Below are 10,840 nucleotides of genomic sequence, written 5' to 3' on the forward strand. Positions count from 1 at the left end.
TCGTGACAAAGGTCATGAGGAAGGAGGCTCGGCATACGCAAAGGCGGGATCGAGCCTCAGGAGTCCGCCCGGATATTCTCGAGCATCTACCCCCCAAAAAACCAGAGTCTGCCTACTTTATTGCTTTGTGCTCTCACCTCTGACTTTACTGGGGGCTGTCCCCTACCACCATCTCGCTCTCTCTGTCAAAGAGTTAACTTACAGCTCCAATTAATAAAGTTCCTGGGCAATTAGGAGTGTTTAAATCCAAACCCCTCAGATGGCTCTCTAACTCGCCTGACAAGTTTACCCGGACTCCTACAGCTATGCATACGATTGTTTACAGTCTCCCAGCCTCAAGAGGCACGGGAAGCTTAAGATATTCAAATAGCTTAGAGCCTCTCAGAGAGTTAGAAACTGTCAGAATAAACTAGTAAAGGATTTCATTGATGAGCCAATGCTTGTTGCTAAGTTTTCACATCCCCTGAATTGTATCCTTGAATGTGTATTAATTAATATAGTTGGTATGTAGAAAAAATAAGTAGTGGCCTTGGTGTTAGTAACTTTAGACCCTTAAGGTAATGAATTATTTTCTTTGTTGTAAACCCATTACACATCCGCCCTATAGGAATGCAATTTTATCTTTGGAAGATGGCGCCAAACCTTAAAATAATTACTCTTAGAGAAAATAAGTCTTTGTTGATAAGTTCTTGTCAAGAGTCATAAAATGTTAGTAGGCCTTCTGGCCAGAAGATGATGTAAATCACCTAAACCATTTGTATACGATAAATTTGCAGGAAAGAAACCCTGGTTTTTGATAAGACTCAAAGACTGCTGACTTTGCATCCCCTATTATCCTCTATGTGTAACTTAGGGTATAAAAGCCCCTGTTAAAAATAAAGCTACGGGCCTTGCTCACCAATGCTTGGTCTCCCCATGTCATTCTTTCCTTTAACTTCCAGCTGAAGTCTCCATCTGGAGCGTGGATATCCTCTGCGACCACTTATTTGCCTGGGCTTCTAAGACCCACTCGAGAAGGTGTCTAAGGTGGGGCACCTTCCGCTATTCGAGAGGGCGCCTGCGGCCTCCGTGGTCAGAGCTAACCTGGTGTCACGGGTTATATTGATTTTCCGCGTAAACCAAGCTACTCAGCCTCTTTTCTCCACTGAATTTTCCTACTGAGCTATCCTCATTCTATTACTCTTTATATCTTTGATAAATAAATAAATAGTCGCCGACGCCGTCTCCCCTTCGAATACCCTGGATCAGCCGGGGCTGGTCTTCGGCAGAGCTCTCTTTCCTTTTCTCCTAGATGAAAGGGAACATATTAGTACATTAGGTCTTGGAAGAGCCAGTACCCTTTCCATTTGGCTTTTTAACAGCCAGAATGAAAGTGTTGCATGGGCTAGAAATAGGAACCAGAAGTCCCTTATCTAAAAATCTTTGAATTATTGGGAAGAGTCCTTCAAATCCATCTAAGGCTAAATTACACTGGGGACTTGTGAGGAGGACCATGGAGACATGTACCTCTACTTATCATAGCATTCTATGATGGGGTTCTACACCACATAGATGCCAATATCAGTGGAATTTCTTGTCTACAATGAGGTGAAATTCTGTCCACTAATTGGCTTAAGTCCTCTGCAAAATAGGTACGAGGTTGAAGAGGACAGAGAAGATTAGTGAAATCGGGCAAAGCCATTAGAGGAAGCAGGTGTGAAGGAAGTGAATAGACGTGTGAAAGAAGTCCTTCAGGGTCTCAATGACGTTTAACACCCCAATTCACAAAGTTATTGGGGTAGTTGATCTAAGAAGAAAACTCTATTGACACTGAAGGGATCTTATAAAGATATTGAGAGTCTGGCAGGCAAATTGTGAAGCAAATTGTCAAAGCCCACTACTGGCAGTTTGGTAATTTTGAAGGGGCCAGAAAAAGAAACAGTGTTAAGAGTGAAATGTGTCATTCCAATATCTATGATATTGTGATTGGGTGCCAATCACATGATTGTGAAATAATCACAAGATTGGATGCCATTTAACTCACAAGGGTAACATCATCTGGTGAATTTAGTGGGAATTAAGGGCATGGTATGTCTGCTTTCTCAGAGCTGAGTTAGTATTTCTCCTGTGAAGAGGGTTTTGGGTTCTTTTCTTTCCATCTGAAGGCTGGACATTCCCAAACCCAATAGTTTCTTTTTTTTTTTTTTTTGCAATACCAGCAAGCATCCTGGTCAGTGCAGGCCCGTATTATGGGGTTTTGTCTTCATTTAACTTTTCCTAATTGCTTTAATAAATAAAGTCATATGATTTGATTATGCATTTTCTGTTTTTTAAGAACTGTTGCCCTCATAGTGCTAGGCTAATGTCTGAAGTTCAGACATCTCAGTATTTTAACAATAGCCATTTTTTGAGGGAGTAGTGTCATGAAGCTTGAGTCTTAGGTCATTCAGAAAGCTGTAACTAGAGCAAAGGCTGCTTGGTAACTGAGTTCAAGTCCCGAATGCTCTTTCTAAGTAATGTCTAATTGCTGATGATAATTTGTCAAGGTTTCTCCTTTAGTTGTTTTCAAGTTTGAATACATGACCGATCAATTTTAACAGGATAAAACTCAGAATGTCTTCTAATGATTTTTCTTTGACTTTTTTACCCCCTGAATGGACTCTGCAGTGGTTTGAGATCTCTTAAAGGAGATCACTCCTGGGTGTTCATTGGAAGGACTGATGCTAAAGATGAAACTCCAGTACTTTGGCCACCTCATGTGAAGAGTTGACTCATTGGAAAAGTCCCTGATACTGGGAAGGATTGGGGGCAGGAGGAGAAGGGGACAACAGAGGATGAGATGGCTGGATGGCATCACCGACTCGATGGACATGAGTTTGGGTGAACTCCGGGAGTTGGTGATGGACAGGGAGGCCTGGTGTGCTGTGATTCACGGGGTTGCAAAGAGTCGGACACAACTGAGCAACTGAACTGATCTGAACTGAACTGAAGGTTTTCCAAGATAGTAGTTCCTTTAGCTTTCCAAAACTAAAGAAAGGCATACCACAAATAAGAGGATAAGTTGATATAAGTTGGAGGATCTCAGAGAGTAAGCACCCAACAACTCCTGAATTGTTAAATAAATTTCTCTTTCCTTTGGGGACTTGGTGGATTTTAGTTGTGAAATTTGATCTAAGACCAAGGTTTAAATGTTACTGTCTATGTTCGGTTTTGATTGTGAGTAAGTGGTGGGGGTGTCTTGAGCATCATCTACAGATGGTGGAGACTCAATACTTTTACCTTGGAGGTTAACTTAAAGGCAGAAGAGCATTTTAAGAGCAGAAGGAAAAGGGACAGTGGAGAGGGGAATATGGAGACACTGGAGAATGGAGTGTAGACGACAGTGTTTTGGGAAGGCCAAGAAGGATCTCAAGGTCTGAATGAAAGATCTTGGAATCTTTTTATTACTGGGATTCTCTAAGTTAAAAGTAGTCAGCAAGGATTCAAGATAGGGGTGTGAACTGAGAAGCTCTCATGCTTTAGATCATTGATGTCTGAAATTCTAATGCAGTTTCAAGATTATACACAGACTGTTAAGAATAAAAAATTTGTCCTTACTGTGCCATCATCTGAAGCAATGAGATAGGAGTTGAACTCAGTAACTGATCTCTAATCAAGTCAGGAATGAAGAAAAAATTTTAACAGGTGTACAACTGAAGTCCAAGGTGAAAGTTCTGCAGAGCACAATGGTGAATCTGTTGCAGCAATAGACTGTAATAGAAACAGTATACTAACACTTCTTAAAATGGCAAGGAAGTCTTTATTCAAGATTTTTGCAAAAGGGGTCAAAGCTGTTGCAATAGAGAAGAAATATTGAGCTCTGATACAAATATAGTAAAGTCAGTTGGGAATATATAGCTGACAAGCAGAGTTAGAGGGTCAGGGCATAAAAAATTACTGAAGGTGGCACAGCGGTAAAGACTCTGCCTGCCAATAGAGGAGACGAAGGGGATGTGGGTTTGGTCCCTGGAGTAGGAAATGGCAAACCCACTTCAGTGTTCTTGCCTGGGAAATTCCATGAACAAGAAGCCTGGTGGGCTACAGTCCATGGGGTCACAAAGAGTTAGACACGACTCAGCACGAAGACAGGTAGGTAAGGATAAGGAAATTCTTGTTAAACTGGCTTAATAGGACTGCTAAAGACAGACCAACAGCTTAGATATTGAGTCTTAGTAAGTTCAGGTGCTGTAATAAAAACACTATAGACCAGGTGGCTTAAACAACAGAAATTACTTTGTAATAGTTCTAGAGAAAGTACAGGATCCTGGGAAGTACAGGATCAATGTGCTAGTGGATCTTGTGTCTGGTGGTTTGTAGATAACTGTTTTCTTATTGTATTTTCATGTGGCAGAGAGCAGAGAGAGATCCTATGTTTCATTATCTTTTTATTAGGACTGAAATCCATTCACGAAGGTTCTTCTTTATGATCTAATTACTTTCAAAAAGCCCATTTCCAAATACTATAACATTGGGAATTTTGGCTTTAACATATGAATTTTGGGGGAACACAAACATGATGTCCATAGCATTCCATCACTGGCCCCACCAAATGCATGTCCTTTACATGTGCAGAATACATTCACTTTATCCCAACAGGCTCAAAATTAAAATTCTTGGTACATTCCAGTAACAGCTCTAAAATATAATGACCAAAGTCTCACATAAGTATATTCTGTATCAGATATGGATGAGGCTTGCAGTAGGAATCATCCTGAGGCAAAATTCTCCAGCTGTGAACCCATGAACCCAGACAAGCTGCATGCTTCCAAGATACAATGGTGGAGCATGGACAAATAGTATAAGGATGGATATACAATCCATCCCCACAGGGAAAAATAGGAGAGAAAGGTGGAAGGTGTGAGGGTCCTAAGCAAGTCTAAATTCCTAGCAAGGCAAGCTCTACTAGATCTTAAGGAAGGACAATAATACTCTTTTTTTTTTCAATGCACTGCCTTCTATATTTATTGGGGCAGAATTCTGCCCCTGGGCTCACTGAGTCATTAGCCCCACAGTTCTGCCTGGTGGGGGTTGTGTGGGTGAGGCTCTCCATGGCAGGGGTCATGTGCCTGTGGCTCTGTGGGGTGAAGGTCATATGCCACAGATTCTCTGCTGGGCATTTTCCTCACCCCTTGAAATCAACATAAAGGCACCCCTGTACTCCTAAACCACATGTCCATGAACTCTGTGCCTGAGGTGGAAGTGGCAGCCCTGACGATCTCTGAATTGTATTTGGGGTTCTTCTTCTCTTGTCTTGAAGAAGAGTACTTATTAACTGACGAAGAGCTCTATGGTCCCGTTCTCTTGAATCTAAGAAGTCCAACAGACTTTCTTCATTTCATCCCACTTTGTCTGTTTCCTGTAGTTCCAGCTGGCAGTGTTTCTGTGGGTATAGTCCCATCTCTATACTTGCCTTGTGTTGAGACGGCTGATTAAATTCATGCCTCACGCCACACTGATTTTCTTATCAAATGGTTCTGCCACCACAACTTTATTGTGCTCTTCTGAGTGTACTTCCTTATTTTTTATAATGTGGTCAGCCTGAGTGAGAGCTTTCAAAATCTTTACATTTTGGTTCCTCTTTCCTTACCATTTACAACTTCATTATTTTCTGTCTTCTCACATTTTAGTATAAAGCAGTTAGAAGGAATGAAGCTTCTCTCTCAACACTTAGAAATCTCAACTAAATTTCTAGTTTCATCTATTTTCTACTAAATAGTAGAACATGAAGAAATTGGGGCAGGTTCTTTGTCACTTTACAAAAAGAATTATCTTTCCTTCAGTTTAAAAAAACATGTTCCTCATTTCTGAGGAACTCTGAGAGGAACTCTGAGAGGAACTCTGAGAACTCATTTCCGAGTTCTCACCAGAATCACCCTTACATGATTCTCTTCATGGCAGTATTGGCTTTTTCTTGCATCTACTTCAAAACTCTTTCAGCCTCTACCCATTACCTAGTTCCAAATCTGCTTCCACATTTTAAGGTGTTTGTTGAACTTTAGCACCTCAGTTGTTGATATCAAATTCTATCTTGGAAGGATACAGACATTTAGTCCATAACATCAAGAGTGAGTGATGAGGAATTTAATCATAAATCAAGGATGGGGGAATCTCAATAAACTAACTTAGCAGGATTCTTACTGAAGTTGGGCTAGGAAAGGACAAGGATTAAAGTCAAGTTCTACTTGATGGGAAAAGTGAACTCTGAGAAAGCCTCAAGAGGGTATCTTTGTCTTTGGGAGGAGCTATATGGCTAAGAAGCAGATCAGACCCAAAGGAAGAGAAATTGATTGAGGTAGGGAAACATCATAAAAAGCAATTCAGGGTGAAGAATAGGTTGGTAATGGAGGGAATAGAACAAGATGTCTAACTGATATGGAATCAAAAGTAGTAGCCAGGGAAAGAGAAATGGGACAGAGGCCATATTTGAAGATACAATGTCAGAGAATTTCCCAGAACTTTAAAAATCATCCATGTGCAAATGCAAGATTAAATCCAAGTGGAAAAAATGGTAAATATACACCTGAGAAATCAGAATGAAATTATGGCATGCAAATGAGACTATCTGAAGAATATTTACAGAAGAAGAACATATTTAGTTCACAGCAAGACAGAGTGAAAGCTGACTTCTCAGCAGCATCAGTGGAAGTGAAAAGAAAGTGCAAGGTAAAGAAAAAGATAGTTGTTAACCTAGATATATGCAGGAAAAAAAACATTCAAAAATGGGTACAAAATTCATATCTGGTGGAGAGTTTACCATGAGCACATCAACTCTAATTGAAATGCAGGAGTAAAAAGATCCAAGAGACAGGAAGTCTGGAGTGCAAAAGCAAATGAAAATCTAAGACAGCAGTAGAATGTGAAACAATCAATAAATGACTGACTGCATGAAACAATCATAATAATATATGCTCAGACTAAAAAATGAGAAGATAGAATTAACATTAAATAGTTCAGGAAGATTGGGGCCACAGATCAAGTGTTCTAAAGTCTTTGAATTATTCTGGAGGAGAGTAAAGGTGAATAATTTTGAGTGTGATGATTTAAGCATGAATGTTTTTCACTTATGTCACAATCAGATAAAGAACAGAGAAGGCTTTTAATTTCTGTACTGTGAAACATAAAAGTGACTTACACATCTCAGTAATTCAGAAAATAAAAGACTGAAAAATCGGAGAAATTAGAAAATGTCTTAAAAACTTAATGAACAAACTTGGCTTAATGTTTAATTGTAGAACCTTCACCCTGAAACATAATACTCATTCTTTTAAAACAGATTTGGAGCCTTCACATGAAGCTTACATATACTAAACCACAAAGGAAGCTTTGTAACGTCTTAGGTCAGTTTCCTCAGAAGCAGAGACTGAGAGCTATAGTTTCATACAAATGACTCACTGAGTGAGTGCTTTCAGAAGGGGAATGAGAGAAGGGGGAGAGGAAAAGAATATAAAAATAAAAAAGGTTACAGTCTCAGGTGGAAAGTGGCTTCAAGCTGGTCCCATGTGACCACTTTAGCACAACCAGCACCAGAGTTGGTTCCTCCTTGCAGCAAAGGGTTGGATATCAATATCCCACAGCAGGCATTGGCTGTGGGCCATTCATTTTGGGCAGAGAAGCTCCCATTTATTCCAGGGAAACTTTCCAGAGTAGATGATTAACCAAGCCAGTTACAAGCAAACATGTCCTTAGACATTGTCAAATGTCACCTGGGGGCCAAATCAGCACCATCGGGAGTTACCAAGCTGGAATAACTGAAACCATCTCTATGCAAACACATCCCAGTCTCATAACTGGTGCTCCTGGGCTTGACCAGTCTTCAGGGTTGAAGAAAAGTATGGAGGAAGGAGCCACTTAACAATGTCTACAGAAGATGTCTTCTTTGCCCTAAGATGTTTAAATTGCCTGATTTGGTGTAGAAAATAAAAGTAATAGGATTCAGTTAGCAAATTCAGGCTGTACTTCCTCAGATTTCTGCTTTTTGTTGCTTTTTTGTTGCTTATTAATGCTTAATTATTATTAAGCATTATGTATTTATTATATATTTATTTATTAAACATTATTAATTATTTATTAAGCATTTTATGCTATTAATGCTTATTAATGCTTAATTAATGCTAATTTCTGCTTAATTAATGCTAATTTCTGCTTTTTGTTGCTTATTAATGGGTCTGGAAGATCCCCTGGAGGAGGGCATGGTAACACACTTCAGTATTCTTGCCTGGAGAATCCTGTGGACAGAGGAGCCTGGCAGGTTACAGTTCATGGGGTCGCAAAGAGTCAGACATGACTGAAGCGACTGGGCACACAGATAGGCAAAACTGATACCACGTCATGCCACCAACCTTACAAATAGACCAGTCTGGGGCTTCCTAGAATTAAAAGCAAGACTTAAAATGCTAAGTGCCATATACTTGCTCTTGAAAAAATAACAATGAAAGGTGCTGTAACTCTTTGATGCAGTTGCTGATGAAAAATTAATCTGTTGATCTATGGAAGAAATCAGAAATTTTATTTGAGTCAGATTTGAGGATTATAACGAGAAGAGAATCTCAGAAAGCTCAAAGAACTGTTCCACCTGTTAGAAGTCAAGTCAGTGATAAAAGATTTTGAGGACAGATGCTGTACATTATGGAGAAGGCAATGGCAACCCACTCCAGTACTCTTGCCTGGAAAATCCCATGGATGGAGGAGCCTGGTAGGCTGTAGTCCATGGTTTCGAAGAGTCGGACATAACTGAGTGGCTTCACTTTCACTTTTCACTTTCATGCACTGGAGAAGGGAATGGCAAACCACTCCAGTGTTCTTGCCTGGAGAATCCCAGGGACAGGGGAGCTTGGTGGGCTGCCGTCTACAGGGTCACACAGAGTCAGACACGACTGAAGTGACTTAGCAGCAGCAGCAGCTGTACATTAAATGGCATGTTTTGGTTGTTCACATAACCTAGAATGAAGAGTCATCATGGCCCTTTATGAGATCAGGAAGGAATGTTATTTTTAAGGCGTTGTCTTGGTGAACAGGGGAATGTTGCTGTTTATGGCTGAGCAGGTATTTCTGCCCATGGTGGAAGTTTTGCTGATACATAATGCAGATACACAGTGCACCATAGGAGGGAGACAGGAGGGCAAAGGGCACAGAAAATTTATATGATTAAATTTTTCTTCTCTTGCCATAAAATATGAACTTTATTTCACATGATGTTTCTCCCCTTACTCCCACCAAATGACACATGGTTGCAGTCATGACTTTTTTCTTCTTCTAGCTTTAATGAGATATAATTGACATAAAACATAGTTTAAGATGAGGGCTCCCCAGGCAGTGCTAGTGGTAAAGAATCGCCTGCCAGTGCAGGAGACATGAGAGACGTGGGTTCGAGCCCTGGGTAGAGATGATACCCTGGAGGAGGGCATGACAACCCATTCCAATGTTCTTGCCTGGAGAATCCCATGGACAGAGGAGCCTGGTGGGCTATAGTCTATGGTGTTGCAAAGACTTAGACATGACTTAAGTGACAGCACACAGACACATAGTTTAAGGTGAACAGTAGTTAGGTTTTAAAATGATCCAGCATAATGTTTTTTCCAGCCAGCCAGTGTCTTATATCACTTGAGGCCACTTGAAATGGCATTTCTTTTAAACAGGATCCAGACTGAAACTGAAAGCAATGAAGAGCTCCTTTTGTAACAGACTCCATTCTAGGAAATCAGCAGCTCTTCTGTATGAGGAAAAGAAGAGCCTGATTTTGAAAATCTAAATCTGTAGCAGAATGTGAAAACTGGTCAATTAAATCTGTGTTCCCAAAGTGCTTCTGCAGATTCTCCTTAGAGACCACACTCTTCCTCCAGGGGACAGCTGGACTGTATTAACATATTATTTCTAAAACAAGATGCTGGGTTGGCCATCTTTTCTGGAGTTAAATAGAAGATGAGTAAAATTTCATTTCAGTTAAATAACATCTCTTTATCCTCCATCAGTTTAGGAAATTATTTTAATAATTCTTCCTTAACCAATACTATATTTTGTGAACAAGATTTATAGAATACATTTCTTAAAAGATATTTTATCTTGCAATAATTTTCCATGGAACTCTTTCTGGAGTTCTCCCATGGAAGCTGGGAGATAACTCCAAGGGTATTTTTCTTCAGTAATAATAATAAATTAGCATAATTAAATAATATTAAAATAAGTTATTATAAACATTAAAATATGATAAATAATAAAATAACAATAAAAATGTTGATTTAAAGACTAAAAGAGTTAGCTAGCTTTATATTCTACATCTTTAAAATCATATTTTTATTTTATAGCCTCATGGAACAAAATAAAAACCAAAACAAAAGAGTGAGGCAAAAAGAGAGGGCAGGCAGGATGCTGTGATCCAGTTGATGAGGGAAAAAAAATTTTTTTCTCTGGACTTGGGTCAGTGCCCGACCCTCATTGTCAGTATCTGTGTCTCAGTAAGTTCAGGGTCACTATCCTTAACCCAGTTAAATTTCAACTCTAGAAGTTACAAGTTTAAGACACTTTAAAAATCTGTCTCTGATATTGTTGGGTATACTTTTAGTGGTTTGACAGAATTTTCAACTGTAAACACTATGATTGATTCTATTTTATGAGATGAGCTCATGGCAATCCAGGTAGAGATCCTACTTTTCTACCTGCTCTTGCATCCAGGTGATTAGAAGTATATGTACCTTACTTGTGGGTCTATGCCAGAGAACCTTGAGCCTGTTCTCCACCAGTCACTCTTATCCATCTTACTATCTGGGAAAGATTGAAGGCAGGAGAACAAGGGGACGATAGAGGATGAGATGGTTGGATGGTATCA

This window comes from Bos indicus, chromosome 3 (genome assembly GCF_029378745.1).
Source record: "Bos indicus isolate NIAB-ARS_2022 breed Sahiwal x Tharparkar chromosome 3, NIAB-ARS_B.indTharparkar_mat_pri_1.0, whole genome shotgun sequence".
Classification (NCBI taxonomy): domain Eukaryota; kingdom Metazoa; phylum Chordata; class Mammalia; order Artiodactyla; family Bovidae; genus Bos; species Bos indicus.